A 24,012-nucleotide genomic window follows, 5' to 3' on the forward strand; every position below is an offset into this window, starting at 1 on the left:
ACGGTCCAACAACGATATATAACAGTCGTTGTTGATGGCCCTTCCATTTTTAAGATAACCAATGAAAATTATTCCATGCGCATTCCAAAATACAGACGCCATAACCTTGCCTGCCGACCGTTGCGTTTTCCCATGCTTTGGAGCGGGTTCATCGTGTGGAGTCCAGATGACTGTCGATTGGATTTCGGAGTGAAATGATAGAGCTATGAGCGCAAAACTCGGGTTTATTACGCTTTATCATGGCCAAACACTGCTCCGAATCATCAACTCGTCGTTGTTTTTGGTCAAAAGTAAGCTCGCACGGCACCCACTATGCACAGAGCTTTCTCGTGCCCAAATATTCGTGAATGATATAACGTACACGTTCAGTTAATATCTTTAGAGTGTCTGCAATTTCATTCAATTTCAATTTACGGTCATTCAAAATTATTTTGTTGATTTTTTTAATGTTTTCGTCGGTATCAACTTTAGGCGTCCACTGCGTTCACCGTCTTCGGTGATCATTTCACCACATTTTTGGACTTGGCATACCAATCTTTGATGGTTGATTTTCCTGGGGCAGTGTCCGAAAACTCGGCATCAAGTCAACTTTTTGCTTCAACTGTATATTTCCCTTCAAAAATCAATATTTTATCAACACTCAAAATTCCTTTTTATACATTTTTTTCACAATAAAGCTGTCAAATTTATACACGCATCTGTTGAGGGTTAGGGCTAACTAAAAAACATATGGATTTAATTATAGTAGCCCTATCTATGTGTCAAACCGCGGACTTTTCAATTCACCTGTTACATTTTGGATAGTGCTGTAATCTTATATAGTGCTGTAATATATATATATATATATATATATATATATATATATATATATATATATATATATATATATATATATATATATATTATATGTTTTATTATAGTTACATTGAAGTTTTTTTCACACCGGTATAGGTAAAGTTCTAGGCGCGTTTTTTATATATAGGTATTCTCCAAGGGCCTAATCCACCTATTTAACAATTATATATATCTGAGTAGTGTATTTTACTTTCATTAGAGATTAGATTTACCTTTTACGCTCAGTTCTTGTTGGTCTTTTAAAATCATTTTGATATTACTGTTCTTAGTTTGTTCTGTTACTACCTGTATAGATCTTTCTTCAATTACATCTTATTTTCTCTCAATTTTTATTATATAATTTCTAATAGGTTTATATTTTAAATAGTTCTGTCACATCTTAAATCAGAGACTACTTGTTTATGTCAAATTAGTACTCCCTCGTAGTAGTAGTCATAATAATCACTCTTATTGAAAAAGATGACCTAGGGTTTGATTCTGATCTAAATCAATTAATATTTTGAAATATGACGTTCTGTTGAAAATTTTTGCGTTTGATTAAGTATATTATTAAAATGTCTAGCTTGTTAAACATACACATCACCATGCGATAAAATATCACCGTCAACCTGTGTCTTTATATTTGATATGTTGTGACATGATATTTTATTACCTATCGTAGAGCAACTGTTTCTGACATTAAACATTTATTAACCTTCATTTATGATGTTTTACAGAACATTATGTGTGACACGATACGTAACTAAACTTCATAATTATAGGACGCAAGTTACTAGAGCAGTACCATCGTAAAATAGTACCGCTCGAACCGTGAAAGTGGTACCCAACGGTTTGATCGGTTTGTTGCCGCTTAATCATATTAATTAATATTTTTATATTAATAAAATATTTTGACATTATCGTAGTAATCAGTAAAAGGTGTGTCCGGGCTCGATTAGTATTTCATACTGTGTAAGTAGGATTAATTAACTGGCAGCGACCTATAAATAACATTAACAGAGAGAGAAAGAGATGGAGAAAAATGACAAAGCGGTAGGTTGAGCGAACCAGTCCGAGTAATAGTGGCTTTTCGACAAAACGAAGCTTAACTTTTATATGAAATCTTAACGAGATATTTCCTTATTTGCTTTACGGTTTACAATTAAATCAGCTATCAAGAAGGTAACTGAAGCATAACATATTTATCACAAGAATGTTGACAAATACGGGTAATCTATGGTCTATGCAAAGTTATTTTGTACGTGTCTTCAAAACGTCGTAATGTTACCGAACCAACTCTGAGTTTTAGTTCATTTTGGTTGTGACATATACCAAAATTATAATCCAAGTAAAATAATTAAACAAAAATACTGTTATCAAATATAATTTGTTTTAACATTATAGTAAATCTAATGCATATATTATCTAAGGACTTAAAATTACAATTAAGTACAGTGTTATAATAGTGTGTAGGTTAGGATTGTATTTATTATATTTACATTGAACTCCTTTCCACTACACACTTTTTGTATCTAGTACAAATCCTAATCCTAATTTTTAATTAGGTAAAAATTGTATATCCATGTAATATATTTTACTTTCATTAGAAAGCATAATTACATTTTACGCTTTGTTCTTGTCTCCTACGGTACGGTGTTTTCTTGTAAAGACATTTTTATATCAATGTATTTCTCTTTCGATGGTTCTGTTAATACCTATATACATCTTTCTTGATAAAACTAAATTTAATCGCTGCATTCTCACCACCCTGTTTTAGAAATAGGCAGCATTAAATTATATTATATTCATAAAGTTTGACAGGCTAGTTCGGTTACATGTTCAGACTTATCAGACAGTGTTGTGTCTCTTTTTAATTAGAATAAAATGAGAAGGAAAATATTTTATGATTCTAAAACGAATTTATAAATTGCGGCAGGCAATACATTAAACATCTTGATGACGTATGTACAAAAAAACTTTAGATGGACTATATTTCCCTTCTTTCTTATAAATTTCGGACATCTTTTAAATATCAATGTCGTCAAAACTGTGTCCATGCCTTTTTTTCCACAGCGTCCATTCAAGTGCATCAATTGTACTGATCTTGACCTGTTCGATAGATAGGACTTGATGAGAGCGATTAGGTCTTCTGGGAGGCGTAACCGCATGCATTTTGCGGTCAGACCGGCGTGCCAGACCTTCTCGAAAGCTTTGGTTAGGTTCAGGAGGACTGCTCCAAGCTTTTCAGGTTGTTCAAAAGCGTGATGAATGTGTGCGTCCAGACGAGTGGCCCGATGGAGGGATGAATGGTGAGCGCGAAAGGCGAATTGTTCGTCTGGAATGATGTTGATTTCCATAGTGAAAACTTTTAGAACTTAGAATATTGACCTCTAGGCAAGCTTCGAAATGACACTGAGAAGGCTGATGCGTCTGTAATCAGATGGGGACGATTTTGCTCCTTTCTTGGGAATAACCGCTATATGTGCGTGTTTCCAAGACGCCAGAAAATATTGCAGCCCCATGATGGAACATCTGAACCTTGTAGGTATCTTCGAGGAGCTTGACTTTTTTATAGTCAGTTACTGCGATATTTCCTGTAACTGCTGATTTCAGGAGGGACAATGTTATCGTGTGTCTTCTCTACGAGGCATCTGGAGATACGCCAGAACGCTCCAGCAGCTCCAAAATGGCAGTACGTTTGTTTGGCATCCTAAAACACGACATAGTTAGCTCGACATATAAGTTAGCATCGAGTCGAAATTTGACACAATATTACATAAACACATAGTGAATCCGATGAAACAATCTTTTTATATTGCTTATTTAGTTGGTGTGTACGCCACTGTCGTTCGGTCTATTTGTACTGTCACCATTTCCGTGTTTTCCTTGGAGGACGAACATGAACATTTGACACACTTTAACACTAAATTTAATACTGCTCGACGACCGCTGAATTCGTGCAAGTAATTCTAATTGCAAATAAGCCGCAGATGGCCGTCTGCATCGGAATATCTATTACTTGAGAGAGCAGGACGGACCAGGAGCAAAATAAACTATGAAACAGTTCATTGTGTTGCTAATTTTCTTTGTTTCGTTTAAAAGTTCATTTGTTTATCGTTGGATAAGTTGGATAGTGGATCCCACGGCATTGTTGTTTCGCGAGGACGGTGTATCATGACATCATCGCCTTCGAAGTGCATTGTTTGTTCTTTTGGTTTATTTGTTCTGTTTTAATTAGGTCTAACTCATTCTTTTTAGGACTTATGGTAATTAATATTTATTTTTATCAACAAGGATGTATATATTAATCGGTTTAGCGAAAAGTTTGCCTCCCTTTTTAAGGAAAATGAGGGCACCGAGAGGCTTGAAGGTACCAAACTTCAAAGTTAAAGCTTATACGAAGGAACATTTTTTAAGCTCAAAACTTTTGTGTAATATGCGCTACCAATAAATATATTCAAATAAACCAGGAACCGTTTTTATACGGTAGATTATTCGTTGTTTCTGTTGTTGTTAGTCAACTACGGATGCTTAATTTTTAAAATCAAAATCTGACAACGTTGTACCACAGAATACTAATTTTTATTATTTTATTGAAAGGCAAATCCCTAAATTTTACATTAACTGATTTTATTTTTTTTCAGTAGTGCTGTATAAAATTTTGTATTACCTGTGGTTATTCTTGTTTTGTTGGAACTGTTGCAGAGTTATTGTTTTGATTTAACGATTAAGGAAGGAATGATCGCGATATTAACGTTAAGTGAGTGAGTTAAAATATTATTAACTGATTTTATTTCATTTTCAGTAGTGTTGTTTAAGATTTTGTATTACTTGTAGTTATTCTTGTTTTGCTGGAACTATTAAAGAGTTATTGTTATAATTTTACGATTAAGGAAAGAATGATCATACAAATTTGCATTTTATATTATTTGTAGGTACAACAAAATGTAATATGTATGATTTATCGGAAGGTATATTCAGCTGTGAGACAAATACAGGACATGCGAAAATTTTATCCTAACATAGATTAACAAAATTCATAATCCAGAAAGAAGTGATTGGACAATTTGTATTATTGAATTAAATGACACTTATTAATCTTCTGATTTTAGAAAATATATGTTTTAGGTGAAAGATATAGGTAATTTTAGGTAATTTTTATGTTGTCTTCCTTATTGTTTCAATTAATATGCAAATATATATTACTTCATCTAATATTCGATGATAATGTTTATAATTTAAAAATTAAATAAAAATCATACTTATATTTGATGCTCTATTGTTCAACAGCTCTAAAATAAACTTACTCATGATACTTTTGTTATAATGTTCAGTAATGTAGTAATTTAAGCTTGTTAATACTTTGTTGATTATTGAAACTTATAGAACGTTAGATTTAAATGCGTTTTAAAGAATATGAATATTCATGAGGGTTGCTTCTTGAGTTAGTTTGCGTATTTTACTATACAGACATTTGTTGCTGTAATTAATATTATATATCAATTATATTTCTGATTTTGTATTGAATATATTGTGAAAACAAGTTTTAGTAATATTAACAAATCATTTTTAAATTATTCTCTTTATTTTATTATGAGATAAATATGATTTAACTTAATAAGTCGTGGTCGAATTTCGACTACAGGGCGATCACTAGTTATTATAAAAAAAATTTAACTTTTAGAAGACTTTAAGAAGTGGTTTTGTATGCTTATACAAGTATTTCTGTTATTTGTTTGAGTTATTTTTGAGTCCCAACGCATTTGAACTCGAAATGCTATGAAACCCATTTATTAGTTAGTTAATTTCTAAGTCACTTAGGTGAGTATCCCAATATAAATGACAATGAACGTCATCTTCATTCCTCCTTTTTCGCCAAAATTGTTTTTGGGTTATAAATAATTTAATTTCCTTTTTGTGTTTGTTATATTTTAGCTCAGATATTACAAAATACTATGATCTAGAATGATTATATAAATTAAAAACCTCGATTTTATTGAACTGAATATTATGGTCAGTATTTATCGAGTATTTAACTAAAACTATTATTCTTTTGATTTAGATATTCTAACTCCCTCGAAGAGTTATCTTAGATATTAGAAATATCAAAAGGATTAAGCTCTATTGTGCATCGTCGACTGACGTCGTAAACCATAGGATCTTAAGTAATTTCTGGTCAGAGCAACTTGATTCTGGATAACCAGTAGGTGACGTTCCGTTTCTAGAAGCCTGCCTCCTCATACACACTATTTTTTTGAGGCTGCAATGTCGATATTGTTTTGGCAAGCTTCTGCTGTATGCCTTCTGTGAACCGGTCTTCTTTTCCAGGCTTCAACTTTTTCTTCATTCGTCTCAAAATATTTTTAACGTTGTTTTCTCTTAAACGTAAATGCATAAAGCTATCGGCTTGGCACATTGGTTTGTGTAACAGTGATGCTTCGATTTTTTAGATGAATTCATTTTTTACATTAATTATCTGTCGATAAAGTAGTTTGCTGATATCTATTAATCCTCTTCTTCCGAGAATTCAAGATAACATTCTTTGGATTTCACTTCTAGGACGCTGTTTTTTCTGCTAGTCAATAAAGTTCTAAATGTCCTCAGTATGTTAGTGCTTGTTTCTTGGTTTTAGTTCATTGTATAATACCAAAGGAATAGCTATATTGAACCGGGTTTTTTTAATAAGTGCCTTTTTCTTATTATAAACTCTCATTTTTCATGGATCTTTGGTCGGTCGATTCGTTGAGCTTGCTTTATCTCTAGATATTTGTAGACTTATTACTTTCAATAGCTTCGATGATGCGGTCATTTTGTATTTAAAAAAGATTTTGTTGGGTACTACATTTATCCAATTTAAACTGCATCCCACTATCATTGGAGAATTCTTCAACAATTTTGAGCATTTTGAGTAATTGAGTTTTGAGATTGTATCTGTTTCTATGCAATTATGTAACTATGCATTTTTTATGTAATTTTTACTTTTAATACTTAAATTATTATTAGCCATAATGAAAGTGTGAAGGGACTTATATGTGTGTGCATCATTGCTCATGTTTTGTACTAATATGGTTTTAATCTATATTCTACCGATGTTCCTTTTTTTTCTTTTAATTGATCTGAATGTTGCGGTTGATACATGTACAATTTGAAATGGAAGATTGCTACTATAGTATAATTATTCCATTCTCTATACTTTGAGAAACAAAGGAGTTTCATGGAAGAGTATACAGAATCAATTTAAAATATATATGCTTTTTTAACCTGACAACAGATTTCCATATCAGATGCTTCAATATTAATACAATATAAACTAGTAGAATCATAATAACCAATTTAATTGAGACATATAACCGTTGCTGATGGATGCTGGATGTTGCTGACATCTGCAGCGAATAAATATTCCTTAAATATATATTTATATTTTTTTAGGTCGAGAAAACGACGTGTTAAGCTTAACACTCTATATAAACCGTCAAATCCGTATATCACTTTGTAATAAAATACACATGTTCTCAACGTAATTAGAAGCGATAACTATTTCGATAGTCGCGTTTCCTTTTTGTCTGTTTATCTTCCACCGAGTGTTTTAGAGACTTGCTTATTTCCACGATGGACCTCACGCAGCCGTCGCTCGCCAACAAAACATAAACCAATCAGACTGGTCTTAATTGGTTTAGGCTCGCGCTCATTGTTTCGTCTCCGGTTTGCGGAAATAGACAGCGCGGAATCAAACCAGATGTCACCGGACGAGGAACGGTACACGGAGGAAGGAGTTATGACGGCCGCGAAAGGAAAACGTTTGTTTTGCGTTCGAGTTGTTGGTTGCCATCGGGACACGAGAGTCGCATATTTTTCGTTGATTGCTCCGTTCCCTGGAATGCCACATTAACACATTCCAGCATAGACTTATTTATATAGAGCTCTAGCAATATATGGAGAATCTTTGACGCGCTATTACCAGATGTACCGGAAAATCATTACGGTTTTTTTTTCTTCGGAAAAATACTACATAATTTTCAAGGAAATGAAAAAATTTATATATTCAAAGCATTGACTTTTTGATTCTATATATCTCGTCTATTTTCAGGCAATTTATGGAGGCCATCCCAAAAAAACTGTTTGCCCTTTGAGCAAAACTATTCATCGAGTCATTTTCTAACTTCTTCGACATTGGCTAAGTGTTGTTCTGCGATGCGTGTCCCATTGATGCGAAAAGTTGATAATCGGACGGGTCAAGGTCAGGAAAGTACGGCGGGTGCGATAACACATCCCATTCAAATGCTTTTAATGCACCTTTGGCCGGTTTTGCTTTATAAGACGGCCTGTTATCGTAGCTGTAAAATTACTTCACCGTGTCTTCGGAGCCATTCAGTGCAATTTTCGACCAATGCATGATTCAAATTGATCATTTGTTGTCGGTAGCGATTATTTTAACTGATTATTCAATTAATGAGGCACCCATCTTCCCATGTTTTGGATATTCCCCATTGATCGTAATTGGCCGCTAATAATTTCTTGGGTCACATTTAACGCTTCTGCCAATTGTTTTTCAGTTTTGGTTCAACCAATAACATGCTCCAACGTCAGAATATCACAGATGCAAAATATTTTACTCATTCCCGGATATATCTCAAGCTATTGATAAAATATGGCATACGGGATGTGGGTAAAGAATCTTCTCTCTCATTTACATCCTCATCTACTAAAGTCTACAGTTTATGGACAATTTGCTATTATATAAAACAAGATAAAGAGCACACTGGTTTAATCCAATATATTCAGTTTTTCCACAGGGTAGTATACTGGTTTCAATATTCTATATCTTGTATACAACTGAGTTCAAAAATCACTACTGTGAAGAAAATTCAATTGTCATCAAAAAAGAAACGAACCCTTATAATTAATTAATTAAAGCCAATGAAACAAAATACATGTAACATTTGTTTTGTGAATATGCACAGAATATTTGGGATTATCTTCAGTAGCCTCATCTGATCAGATTACTGTCTAATTTAATGCTGAGGTATTTCGCTGGTTCTGATTGAACATATATATATATATATATATATATATATATATATATATATATATATCTTGTGGATCAGATAGAACAAAATGGGTCAGATGATCAGATCCGACAAAATGTTTAATCCTTAACGTAAACCTTTTAAATTTAGTGATATTGAGGCTGTTAGTATTAGTTTCAATATCCTCAACAGAAATATGTAATTGTGATGTTATTTATTATGATGTAAGAGAATATCCTTATATCGATTTTTGTTGTATAAGATATTGTTAAAATAATATAGTGATATTTTATTACTTAACAAGATACTTCCATATTGACATAGCCACCATATAACCCAAATTTAAATTCGTTTGAAATTTGATTAATTGGAATTAAATAATATGAAAATTATCACATATGCGTTATTATTATTGACTTCGACCATTGTTACACATGATTTCTTATGCCGAGGAGTTTTTATTAGTTTTTCTTTAAATTGTCTGGAAATACATATATTCACGCCTTCAAGCTATTAAAGCTTCACTAAATATGTTTTAGAAAATCAACCGGAAATAATATAAAATCGAACGTCGCCACACACCTTCAGTCCAAACCTTAGACGTTAATTATGACCAACAGACCGAGCGATGCAACCCAAGCATTACACCATTATCTACCAGAACATGTTATCAAGGATCCTTTTCATGTTTGAATTAAAAATATTTCCGCTATTATCAAACCATAAGAAATCACACCTTATTATATTTGCGGTTAACTGAAGCTATGGTACACTATTATGGAATAATTATATATTTAATTTAAGTTAAATATATATTTTAACCGACTTCAAAAAAGGAGGAGGTTCTATATACGACTGTATATTTTTATTTAATGTATGTTCGCTGATTTCTTCGTCAATTATGGACCGATTTTCAAAATTATTTTTTGAAGAGTGCACTTCCGAGGTGGTCCCATTTGGAACCGAATCAGGATCTGTTGGGAACCGAGGGAAATCCTCAAATTTCAATGACACGTACAATTAATCAGATATTTGGGCATAATGTTATTGCTCAGCTGGTGCGACGGAAATTTTTCCTCATACGGGTACCTTTAAAACCCATTAAAAGGGAAAAAATAATCAAACGTAGATTTTTAACAAAAAAAAAACGTTTTAAAATAAAATATGTGCATAATAATCATTGTAATAATTAAATAAAAATTAACGAAAACCTTCTAAAATTAATTTAACCTATCTACTACATGTATTTTATATTCTACTACATACACACAATTTAGCTTAATACCTACCTAAACTTATTTATCTATTTACAATATTATTTTAACTATTACCAACTGATCACTTTGAAGTCAGTGCGGAGCCTGGTTAGTGCAGTTGTAAAGGCGACAGGACGGTCCACCTACTGTTGCGATAGTCGCGGGTTCGAATCCAGCTGGGGCATGGTCATAAATTGATATTTGTGGTTGTCCTAGGCAAGTATGTAAAATCCGACAAGGAAAATGATCCCAGTCACGCCAATAACCAGTCTAGGTAAGACCGGATGTCTTTTGGGATGATTTCTAAGTTGGTCACTCCCCAGTCGGTAGGGTTAATGTCGACGCCTGTGGTTCGGAGCCCACGTTAAACTAAAGGTGTAGTCCAGATAAACCCTTGTTGGTAAAAAGGATACTTTAAAATATAAGAAAATTATATATGATCTTAATGATGTGTCTTGTTTTCAATTTAGATTTCAAATGAAGAATATTAGTGGCCAGCAATGGATACTATTTTATAACATTCGGTCGTTACACATTTTTGTTATTAAATAATTCAAGAAAGCTCTAATAATAGAAACTTTTCTTAAGTTATGATAAGAAATATCAAACCTATTATCTAGATACATATAAAACATAAATATAAAATAATATAATTATGTTAACCATTTAAATCTTGAAACTTTTATAACATAACGTGATAAAAGAAGTAAATCGAATTTAACTTTTTAATTAAGTTATGTCAGTTTAATAGCATGTCGTTATACACGATATCATCGATGTTCTTGTCGTAAAGCCGGCTTACAGATCATATCAGATTTGGAATCAAAAACAATCTCAGAATCTGGAACCAAAACGATGTCTTATATTTCAACAGCACGTAATGTAATATTTTAATATATCTTAAGTTAATAATTTATTTGATAATTTTACCTGAAATTTAACAAGTAAATCCAAACAAAATTGGGAGTAAATTTTTGACAGTTGAATAGATGGTTCAAGTTATGGTATGTTTATTTAAATAAGTTTTTATCTATCTAAAGCTACATGTGTTGTAATACATCTATTACAACTATTTCTCATTATCAAGTTCTTCAAGGTTTTAAGCTCAAATTTACATAACATAGTGTTTAATGTTTGTACTTGAACTAGTGTACTCCTAACAAGTCAATTGAAAAGTTCCCGGCTTACCATAGTAAAACATATTTTTTGGCAAAATTAGTTTTTTTTATTCAACATAATTCTCTTTAAGGGTGATACAGTGATTATGGCGACCCTCCAGCATTTCGATATCATTTTTGTAGTACGATTTGTCTTTTGCTTCAAAATAGGCCTCAGTTTCGGCAAACGGTCTAATAACGCTATGTAATAGTCGCGGTCCTTCCTTTTTCAAGCTAGTCAATGAAAATTATTCCATGCGCATCCCAAAATACAGACGCCATAACTTTGTCAGCCGACTGTTGCGTTTTCCCACGTTTTGGAGCGGGTTCATCGTGCGCAGTCCACTCGGATGATTGTCGATTGGACTTCGGAATGAAATGATGGAGTCATGTTTCGTCCATTGTCACATACCGACACAAAAACTCGGGTTTATTATGCTTAATCACCTTCAAACACTGTTCCGAATCAGCAACTAGTTGTTGTTTGTCGTCAAAAGTGAGCTCGCGCGGCATCCACTTTACACAGAGCTTTCTCATACTCAAATATTCGTGAATGATATAATGTAAACGTTCAATTGATATCTTTAGAGTGTCTTTTATTTCATTCAAGTTCGGTAACAACCTCTTTTGGGAGTCCATGCGTTCACCGTCTTCGGTGTTCATTTCACCACGTCTAAACTTAGCATAACTTAGCAATCCCTTTTCGGCGAAATTTCTTTTTATCCATATTTTTCACAATAACAAAAGTTGCTTCACTTAAAATGCTATAATTCGCAAACTAGTGATCCGACAGCTGTCAAATATGTACACGCATCTTTTGAAGGTTAAGGCTAACTAAAAAACATATGTGTCATCCAGGGGTTTTTCATTTGACCTGTTACATGTTTTTTTTATCATAGTTTGAGGTTACAGGGAAATAATTACAAGACTTGTTTTCTTTTAATATATTTGCTCAACATAAGTTCTTGTGGATTTATTTAAAAGCACATAGCACGCGTATTACAAATAGTTATTAACTACAACTATCTAGTAATTTTTCATTCATATTGTTTAAGTGTCCAGATCTAAGTCTCAGTTAGCGTTTGATGGATGTATTTCCATTTGCTATAAAATTTTGTAAAACATATTTTTTATGCTTTATCGCAAACATTTTAATTTCTTCGTTGACTAGTGGTACCCTTAGATCTAATTTTTAATATACCATAGAGGGCTTTATTCTAACATGTTTATATTATGTAGGTACTTTTATTAATTTAACATGGAATTTTGCAAATACACTGAAAAGAAACACGACTATCATATGTTTTTTTTCTTCTTCACCTCGCTACCAATTACTTGTTTAACTGGGTGTTTATGTGGTTGTGTAGATATAAGTTGATGATTGTTATAGTACTTCCTTTCAAATAATGTAACCTCCATTTTTTTTTGTATCAGCCTGTAACAGCTGCATCTGATCATTTCCTCATGTTCCTATTGGTTCGTTTTTACCTGAAATTAATATGCTGCCACAAAAATGTTGGGAATTGGTATATATGGTCTTTTGATGAAAATAACTAAAGCAAAACCTCCAAGCACAACTGCAACAGTGTATATTTCACATCTCTTGCAACATATAGTCGATGGTTGTCGCGTCAGTGGCGAATAAGAAACATTATCATCTTGGACTTTGACTATCTGATAGCTTTATGAGATTTTGAGCTATATAGGTTTTAATTTACATTGCCTTGGAAGTATTTTGGTTCTCTAGGTTGTTCTTTGCCATTGGAATCAAAATCATCACTTTTAAAACGATGAAACCTAAATCGTCAATTGGGATTTGAGCTTTTTTTGCATTCCATGGTTAGCACTAAATAACTCTAAATGAAATAATACTAAATGAATATTTATTATTTTATGTAGAGACATGTTAAAACCATCGTGTCTAACAGTTTACATTGATACTTTTGGGGTTTTGGATTGATATTTTTTCACCATTAGATCTCGAATATCTCATCAAAATACATGCAAGCACCTAATGTCATAACGCTATGTTTCAAAAATTGTGATTGATTTATCTATAATATACCAGAAAACAGAATTCAAAAATTATTGCTCATATATCAAAAGTTTGTAAATTGATTCAGTTGATTTAGTGTTGTTTTCTCCAATCGTAGTGTATTCTGCGAATATAGCAATAATATTATCTGATTAAGTACTAGTACCCTATGGCATACCAGGTTACATTTTCTTCAAGTGGGAACAGCTATCTTCTCGTTTGAGTCTGAAGTATCGACCAGTATGCATATATAACTAAATTATTTGAATATTCCATCTAACAGTATTACGGAATTAATTTTATTTTCTTCTAGTTAGCTTTCTGACATTGGTGATTCTGCGAACGTGATCAATCGTAGAATATTGTTTCTTGAAACCAAATTGCTGATCTTTAATACTATGCTCTTACTCAATGATTGGTTTTATCCTTTTAAATAGAAATTTTGCATACAATTTGAACATTCTAGAAACATAATGCTGGACATAAAAATGGCGCATCAATATGAATCGAACTGATTTATAGTGCATATTGATTTCACAATGAGCAAGTAGTCCGAATGAAAATACAGCCAAATATCTAGGCGTAACCCTTGATGTTGAATTCAGGTGGAGGCCACATATTAATAAAAAATTAGCTCAAGTACAGAACATGTACTGGTACTGGTTACTGGTAATCAGCCCTGTGAGTATGTAATTTGGCTTTGAACTATGGAGTTATACCAGCGAAAACAATAGAAATATTATACAAATATTCGAAAACAAGGTACTGAAAGGTATTGTTGATGCTCCATGGCATATTCATAACGACACTCTGCGTAAGGACCTGAATGTAGAAACTGTCGATAAAGTTATTCAAAATTCAAAGACATGAAAAGAGGCTCCATCAGCACATTTATGTTGCGGTTCTTCAGCTCCTAGATAATGATAGCTTAGTCAGAAGATTAAAGAAAATAAAACAATTTGATCTAGTTGAATTTTGACCCAATAACTGGAATAATTTTAAAAGCATGTCAGGAAAGTGCATCAAATTAATAACATTCATATTAAATGCCATGCTAAGACTTAATTATTTTCCTAGCACTTGGAAAGTGGCTCAAATCATTATGATTCTTAAACCTGGGAAAAAATCAGAAGACGCCTCCTTTCATCGTCCTATAAGCCTGTTACCTGTGATCTCTAAACTATTCACAAAATCATACATTAAGATATTCGAAATAATCGTAGAGAAGATAAATATTATTCCAGACCATCAATTTGGCTCCCGTAATAAACACGGAACTATAGAACATATACAAAGATTAGTCAACCAAATTAACAAAAACTTAAACGATAAAAAATATTGCTCCGCTGCATTTCTCGATATTTCTCAGGCCTTCGACAAGGTATGGCACACTGGACTACATGTTAAATTGAAATAGCTTTTGCCCATACGCACTTTCAACTGCTGAAATCGTACCTCATAGGCAGGCATTTTATTGTCAACCAGGGCGACGAGTACACTGACTACACCCAATATATTTGGGTGTTCCGCAGGACAGTATTTTTGGTCCATTGTGATATCTGTTGTATACAGCTGACCTGCCGACCTCAAGAACACTACTGTTGTAACATATGCTGACGATACAGCGGTTTTATCATCACACGAGGATCCAATATGAAGGAGATGCAAATAGCAAATGAGACTAAAACTACCAATGTGACATTCACCCTCTTTAGAAGAACAGAGGTGTCCCTCAGTAAAATTGAATAATTATGAACTTGCGCAAGCAGACAACGTTAAATATCTGGGAATGCATTTCGATCGACGTTTGACATGGAAAAAACATAAACAAAACGCAATCAGCTTGTGCTTAAACTAAACCAAATGCACTTCCGATAGGGTGTAAATCTAAATTATCATTAGATAACAAGGTTTTATTATCTAAGTCAATACTTAAGCCCATTTGGACCTATGGTATTGAACTGTGGGGTACTAATAGCAAATCTAACATAGATATCCTCTAGAGGTTCCAGAATAAAATGTTGCGAGTCGTCGTCGATGCCCCATATTATGTGTCCAACAAACTGATTCAGCTCGATACACCGATAGAACCCATAACGAGTGTGATTCGGAGTGTTAGTGCGAACTACTCTGAAAGACTATTAGTGCATCCCAATGCACTCGCCAGACAGTTAAATGTGCACGATGACAGTGAAGTGCGTAGGCTCAAACACAAACTGCCATACGAACTGATGAATAGAATAAGATTTAGATTATAAGTTGTAAAGTAGATCACTAACCTACCGGAGTCACTGTATGTATATTATATTATATAACTGGAATCATATAATAATACTTATTGCCCAGGGGCAGATTGTTGACGTTCTAGGAGATTAATAAATGAAATCTAGTTCATTGAAGTTATAATTAAAACTCAGTACACATTAAAAACAGTGACAGATATATCATAGAATAAGTACTTTGTAATTTAAAAACCCTAGCAAAATTAGGATACAAACAACTAGTGTATTAGTGTTAGTTTATTGGATTTCTGCAATAAATTATAAAAAACTAATATGTCAAGCTCTTGAAGCCTACCTAATCTTTATATTGAAGTTTATTTCCTCAACCCAGGCTATAGCAAATGCAACTACACATGCAGTATTGTAGTTAGAGAGGAATTTTTCTTATTGCTAACCAAATAAAATTATAAGTATACAGAAGTGAAGTGCACACAATATTAATTTCTTCAAACCTCTGGCACCGAGCTATTTAAACAAAAACTCGCTTTCATGTTTCTCATTAATGACCACCCATGTTTAATTATTTCGAAAAAAAGGCCCCCTCATCTGCATCCCCCGCATGTTTTCGCACCTTTTTACTTGTTTTTGCATAATGCTCGCATCCATAACCGATGGCCCGTAACGAAGAGAGAGACTGAGAAGCCAGGCGATGTTTAATTCATGATATGACAATCGCTATGATCCCCGTATTATCATAAGACGGTACGGTCGTTATTCGGTTGTAAACGAACGTTCGGATGCTGTTTAACATTAATAAATTCGCAATAACCGAGAGAAAAATTACGCTGTCAAAATGAAAGGCGCATTCGAAGATTTACATGTTGCGGCTGGATTAATATAGCGTCTTAGGTGCATTCCAATTCGGTTTTGGTTTGTTTGTTGTTGAGGCTTGATTGCTGAGTATCCAGTTTTATTCATAAAATTTGAATTAATAGGTTTTGCGAAGTTAGTTAAATATTAGGTATATAAACAGTAGAAATTAGACTAGTGTCTGACCAATACATCAGTATATATTTCGGTCTAGAAAAGCGACAAAATATGTTTATTTTTATATGTTATACATGTTTATTTTTCTATTTCTATGATGTTTATTTTTTGGTTGTCTTCTATCTTCTGATTTCCCGCTCGTTCCTGATTTCTTCGCTGAAATTACGTAGCGATAATCATAGAGATTTATTCGAAGGACTTTGTTTTAGCACTTTAGATTACTAGTTGTTTGCTACCCCATATAAGTTGAAGTAGATATTTAGTGATAAATCATTAGCTTTGACCCTAAGTTGCTGGGAGTATCTTTCATCTAACCAGTAAAATTCTTCTATTTCTATTCTTCTATTATGTTTTTAATTAAACTTACCATCGTAATGGATGCCCACGTATTTTGTTGGTTGTAATTTGAGATGTTGGGTATCTTGCAATCGGTATAATTTCTGTCTTTGACCTGCAACACAAAATTAATATAGGCAGATTTCAAGCTATTAACTTGTATTTTTCAATCCCTAGTCCGTTGGTGAAACTTTTTGACTGCCACTTGTACTTTTTCTGTAGCTCTAGACAGATAGATATTTCGCTGTAATATCAAGTTTTAAAATCATGATTCACTATTGTATAAGAATTTAAGGAAAAGTGGTATGCTGAACATAATTGAAATAAAATGTATTAAACATTTATTAAAAATTCGGATTTTACGGAAATTAAGAGTAGTGGAGGTCTATCTGAAGGCTGCTACATCCAAACATGAATATCGGACTTTGTACCAAGCAGCTAATATTTAAATTGAGCTGCAAGTGAAGAACTTAGCAACGATACTATTAAACAAGTGGATGCAACCTTTGTCAATGCGTCCAGAGAGCATTTTGAATTATTGAGAGGGCTCTTTGCGTAGCTTTAGAATCATGAATAGGGTTTAGTCATCCTATCAATATTCCGATATTGATATTCCTGAAATTCATCATCAAAAAAAATCCGTAGTAAAAATTGTATAAACTATTGTGCAATTAACGTTAATAGTAAAATCATTTATGATATGAAATGAGACTTGAAAAAGTGAAAAAAGCGAAGAAATTCCACTACATTTCAAAATGAGGGTGGTAATAAACTATACGAAATATCTTTAAAAACAGTCACTTAATATTCGCTGATAATAGCGCTATATTCGCTAATACATATTGAGGCTTCGAGTATACTTCACGATATATATCGCAGTTCATAGCCTTGACTGTGTGACTTAAGATAATTAAGGAAGAGTCATAAAATATTCAGGATTGATAGGTCTTGTATTTGGGATCACAGCAGAATAACTGGCAAGATAAAGGGTTGGAAGACCAGCAGTTTTCTATTGATTGTAATATAATATTTCCGCTTTTCTACAGCCTGAGCGATTTGGCTTAATACTTCAACTATTTTTTTCTAGTAGATAACACTTTTTTCATGTATTATCCATCTCAAGTTCTTAAACTCCTGAGATTACTTTAACTGAATGTTGTGGAGATTCACAATAATTAACAAGAAGGCACTGAGAACATCATTTCGCTGCTTTTTATTGATTGTCTATTACAGACACCTGTAAAGAAAATATCTTATTAGGAGAGCATTGCATTGGTTGAATATTTCATACGCATCACGCAACTAACCTCTGACATCACATTCTATTGACCAATTAAATTTGAAATTAAACCCAATTGTAATTTTTCAAAAAAAAAATTAAAATAAAATGTATTGAATATTATGAATATTTATAAGGTATATAAATAAAAAATGATGAAATGTAAATATATAAATAAAAAGTAATTAAATATGAATATAAAGAAGGTTGTAATCTAATTAAAATCATAACATAACTCCTGGAAAATATAATCAAAATTGTCTAGCAAAGGGAAAAAGTGCTACTTTTTCCCTTTTTCATATTTCTTTAGTGCTATCAATTTAAATAAGGTGTATTAAAGTTTATATCTTTTTGTTTCCTAAAATTGAAAGCAGAGCAGCACAGCTGAAAGCCTGTGTGTCTTATTTTACTTACGTGCTCAACACAAAAATGTACTGAGGTAACTTATAATTATTTTTACAATGGTATTGTGAAAATTGTAGATCGGATTATTAAAACTGTTAAATTATATGATATAGTTTAAAATGGAGAAAACATACCAAAATGTAATACATTAAACAACCCAAAATTAAAATATATGTCATGCATTAAAATTACTGATGTGCTTTTATTATGGTAAAATCGAGAAGTTAAAGAGACAGCTTTAGGATCTATTAACCGTATAATAAAACAAGTATTATAATCTGTTTTCTATAAAGTCAAGCCCTTCTTGTTGGTCTACAAATTGTATTATTTTATTTTGTATTAATATATTTTGAACATCCTTGTTAAAAAGGTAATCTCGGTTAAGGAGCCTTAAGCCAAAATATGAATTAAATATATCTGGATCAATATATTTTTGTTTCAAGTGAATTTAAAAAATATAACGACGTCTGGATTTTTTATTTCTGCACATACACTGGATACACAACACTTTTGATAATGAAGAAACATTATAACCAAATAATAGTGATTATAATAAAAACACAAAAATACTGATCGTACATTATGTTAGACACACAAAAATGGCGCCATAAATAAACTAAAACAAACAATCGCGTTATAGAAATGAGCCTATCAAATGCCTTTGTAGAACCAATAGAAAAAAAGGTCTCAGATCCAGCATTGGTTGGATCATGTAAGGCATTTCCTCGGTTTTGTCACTTTAAGTAAAACCTCTATATATACTCTTTGATTTAACCCTGTTTATATCTTTAAGTATTCTTGTTTAACTAGCGTTGAGAACTTTAGAATGAAAAGGACTCCACTGGTAAGTAATTAACTACTTATCATTATCGACTATTTCATTCGATTACTTTTACTCAACTACTCTAGGTCTACTATTTTCGGCCGTGAATAAATCATTCGAATGTTTTATTTATTACTATTTTTAGACATGACTATTTCAATCCACTGAAACATGACTGACTAGTTTTAACTTTCTGGTTTTGGCAAATTAGCTATAACCTAGCCATTCCAGATATGTTTTATATTTTGTATTGTAACGGGTTTGTAAAGTAACTTTCTTGAACTCACTACTTTTCAGTATTGTTTATTAATGTAATAGGGCCAAAAAACTATATTTTGATTAATAAATAGTTAGCGAATGATGACTGCATTTATGTTACCATGGCAAATCTTAGGTAATGCAGACATTGATTTTTTTCAGTTTTCTATATCTCTGGATGTTTGTTCTTGTATTTTTAATTAAAACTTCTGGACCGGACCTACTGTTTAACGTGAGCTCCGAACCACGGTCCTCGGCGCTAAGTAAACCACTTAGAAATCATTCCAGAAAACATCCGGTCGTACCCATCCTGGTTACTGGCGTAACTGGGATCATTTTCCTTTTCGGATTTTACATTTTTGCCCAGGACAATCACAAATATTAAATAATCACAAACATAAATTTACGATCGTGCCCCAGCAGCTGTTTACAACCCCAAGAGGACTAAAATATAAAAATAATTATTCATTATTCAAAATGAAGCTGTTATTTCCAACGTAATGAAACCTAGCAATTACCTATTTACCTTTCTTCCTCATAAAATTAGTACGAGAAAGAATACATATATTTTTCATACAGGTAAAGTAACATCAAAATATTAAATTCACCTTACGGTACTACTTGCTGTTTAATTTTAGTTACAATTAACTAATCTCTATAGCTCAGAAATCCAACCAATTATCTTAGTCTTATTCGTACATTTTCGTCTGATATCGCGAAAAAAAATCAGTGGAAAAGTTCACTTGACTGAAATAGTAATTACTATTTTCAGTTGATAGTTCTCTATACTACTTTTTACATCTTATTTCAAGTTTTATTATTTTTGATTAACGTAGTATAATATTCCATGCCTGGTTTCTTTTGCTTGGATAAAATGACACGTATATATTTTAATTCATTACATTGACAACTTCTCATATATTTATTTTTAGACTATTTTTTTTGTACATTTAATTGATATTATAATCACTAAAAATACATGTTAACATCAGCCATATTTTAGGTCAATATATAGTATTACCAATTAATTTGATTTATTGTTGCAGGTGAGTGGTTCACAAGAATCAGGATCGGATTACGAACTTTGGCAGAGAAGGTCGGCCCGTCCTCCTGGTGAGCCAATATCGCATTTCCTTCGATTTTATGCAGAAAGTTAAAAGGCGTGACATCGCATCGACATGTCCACTCGGTTCGAGTTGACAGCCCGTTATAACAATCGATTTTTATTTGTTTTTCTCAAAACGTATAAATATTTAATTTTGCCTTGATGAGATCTGCGATGGCTATAAGGCAAACGAATAAATGTTTTAAGGAAGCCGTTAAAACTCAGTTTTTATGTACTTAAAGGTTTTTTTATCGAGTTTTGTTAAAACGATTTAAATACTAAATATTTTATGTTAAAGTTTAAAGTAAAAACTTAATAGAAGCTTTTGAAGTTAATATGAAGAAGTACTAGTGTTGAGATGATGTAAATTAAATACAATTTATTTTCTCTCTTCGTTGAGTAAATTAATACCCAAAGACAAAAAAGTTGTTTTATTTAAATTAATAATAAAAAATATATATACATTTAAAGATAATTAATCAATATGTTATGGGAAAAGGACTATGATTTAGATCGAATATACTGACTGAGAACGAAAGTCTGGTTTTTGCTAATATTGACAGGACTTCTACTGTGTTTGATTATTGATACTTCTTTCGTTTAATGTTTATTTGCGATGCGGTTAACAATACTTTCTTTAATTCTTCTATTCATACTTTCTTCAATTCTTCTAACAATATTATTTCAATGCTTAATACTGTTAACAATGCTTATTTCAGTGCTTTCTTCAATAAATGGTCATTTAAATGCTTTCAACAATACTTATTTTAATTTTTGTTTTGAGCCTGATTTACCAGCTGAAAAGGTTTCCTTGCTGATGTTAACTCAATTTATAAGAGAGGATTGCTCGTGGAGGCACTTTATTTTGGGGTATGAGAACCTTTGGCGGTATGAAGAACCGCTTTTGGGGGGATAGTCTTCGGGGTTACCTGATTGGGAACGCCTCTGATAGGGATCTGATGTGGGAATTGTTGGAGAGAGCTGAGGTTGCATAGACTTTTTTGTATAAGGAGGAAACGAACCGTCTTATTTCTGGTGTGTCAGTTTCCCGATGAATTTGGGTATTTCTGACAAACCATGGCGCGTTCAGAGTTTGCCTGAGAAGTTTATTTTGCTTTACCTGAAGCTTTTCCACTAGTTCCGGCCTGATAAACCGATACCAAATGTTAGATCCATATAACATGACGGGTCTGATAAGCAGCTTGTAAAGCAAAACTTTAATCATCGGAGACAATTTACTTTTTCTACAGATGAGAGGGTTAAGCACTGTGGCGACACCGTAGCCTTTGGAGATTGCTTTATTTGTTTGTGATGACCATAGGAATCAACGGTCAAAGATGAGGCCGAGATATGTGGCTTTTTGTCGCCACGGGATTCAGGCTTTTCCCACTCTCAGCTGGTAGGCGCGGATGTCTCCCTGACTGTGTGGGATGTCTCTCTCTGTGAAAGATTATGGCCTGGGTTTTTTTGGGGGTTCATTTGCAACCTCCAGAAATTTAACCATTGGACTGTGTCATTTAGTTGAATTTGAGGTTTTCTCTGTGAAGCATCTACAGAACGGGAACTGGTCTGGAAGTTGCCTGTTTGTGAGCATTTTGAATATCATTTGTGAGCTTGGTAATTGCTTCTTCGATTATAAATGCTGTTAACAATTCTTTTATTAATACTATCTCTTGTTCTCGATGCCTCGTGTTTTATCGCTTTCCTCCCTCGGATTCTTGGTGGTGGTGGACAAGGCTGGTCCAAGGAACCATTTTCTGTACTCCGATTCGTCCAGCATGGGATGGGAAATACTATTCCAGCTAGGAACTTCTCACGTCGATAAAGTACGTGTGTTTCGGACTATTAAGGAAGTGCTGAATTTTCCATGATTTCGGGTCTTCTTGATATTTGTGGTTATAGGCGCCATAAGGAGTCCTCTACCAGGTCTAACTTCTGATACGTTTCGTCTAGCCTCGGTACTTGAAGTCCCATTATCCGAAACATCCGACGACGGGCTGATGGGATATCCTTTTGGTTGGATACGTCTGTTCTCTCTACTCGGTGCCCTTCTTGATTTACATAGTTTCACCAGTCGGCATAATGCGATGTTATATTTCGCCTCAAGACATAATTATTTTCCCATGTCATAAATATTAAATCAAGCTCAAGGTGCGAAAATCAGTTAAAGGTCTATCAATTAGACCTCTAAACTATACAATAGAAAAAATTCTACAATAAAATTGCGTCACAAGTAGTATTTCGAGAAATAGATGTTGTTATACCGGGATAATTATTTAAATATAGCATCCAGCAACTATTGCAATGATACGTAAAATAAGAATTCTTACTTGTATACTCTATTTATTCAAGTATATTTATATACTTTGTATATTGAAGTATGTTTTCAATTCTTTATTTAATGCACACACTATCAGTTCACATATATAGGGGAATGGACAAGGATCCCATGTGAATGGAGAGCTGAATACTGCGATATTGCCGCCCCAATCACAAAGAAACCTTTGTAGGTTCGTAGGATTCTCTTGGGGTTTTTCAGAAGTACTAGTAGAACAAAGCGCATAACATACTGAAATATAACCTACAAAACTTGGAAGTGAGCATTTAACTGAGCAACACATACATTAATTACATAAAAGCAGTGTTGCCAACAGGTAACAAGATGTACTATTTTGTCTATCCTCTATATCTATGTTATATACTGGTTTAGGTACGTACCCAAAATAAAGAAACAAATTAATTTTTATATATTAAACCTGAATTTATTTCAAACTTTATTTATACTAATCCATTTTTAACTAGCAACTTTTATGTCATTTTGATTTTATTGTAAATAATGATAGGAGTCATAATCTTACTATTACTTAACTATCTCAGCTATCAAATTACTATAAGAGAATACGAATTAATACGCATCATCATTGTGATCAATTGTTAGCTGGTATTTGGTGTTGAGTGTCTAAGTAGACACGTCTAAGTAAACGAATATCCGTTTCAGATTGTGATTTGTGATCTAATGAACCTTTTTTCAGATATCACAAACGTTAAGTTTTAATATATCCTAATCATTATAATTTACTTCTGAAATTGGCGTTGATCTGTGAGTATTTTCTTAAATCTCGAAAAATATATTTTAGTGTCGATGTTATATTCTCTCCTTTCAGATGTACTATCTTACAACAATAAAGATTTATTCAGTTTGGGCAGTCCAACTCGTTATTATGACCT

At 32.8% G+C, this 24,012-nt stretch overlaps 1 protein-coding gene and 1 long non-coding RNA gene across 10 annotated transcripts in view; both read left to right on the top strand.

Annotated features, from left to right (window-relative positions):
- Positions 1–24,012, top strand: part of LOC143191823 (uncharacterized) — an 870,958-nt gene that overhangs the window by 111,196 nt on the left and 735,750 nt on the right. The window lies entirely within an intron of this gene.
- Positions 20,726–23,819, top strand: LOC143191830 (uncharacterized). The gene is made up of 2 exons (XR_013004639.1): positions 20,726–21,270; positions 21,316–23,819. It is a non-coding gene; the product is annotated as an uncharacterized LOC143191830 (long non-coding RNA).

Source organism: Rhynchophorus ferrugineus, unplaced genomic scaffold (assembly GCF_030347505.1).
Source record: "Rhynchophorus ferrugineus isolate W39M unplaced genomic scaffold, kcgeb_rfMv2 rfM2, whole genome shotgun sequence".
NCBI lineage: Eukaryota > Metazoa > Arthropoda > Insecta > Coleoptera > Curculionidae > Rhynchophorus > Rhynchophorus ferrugineus.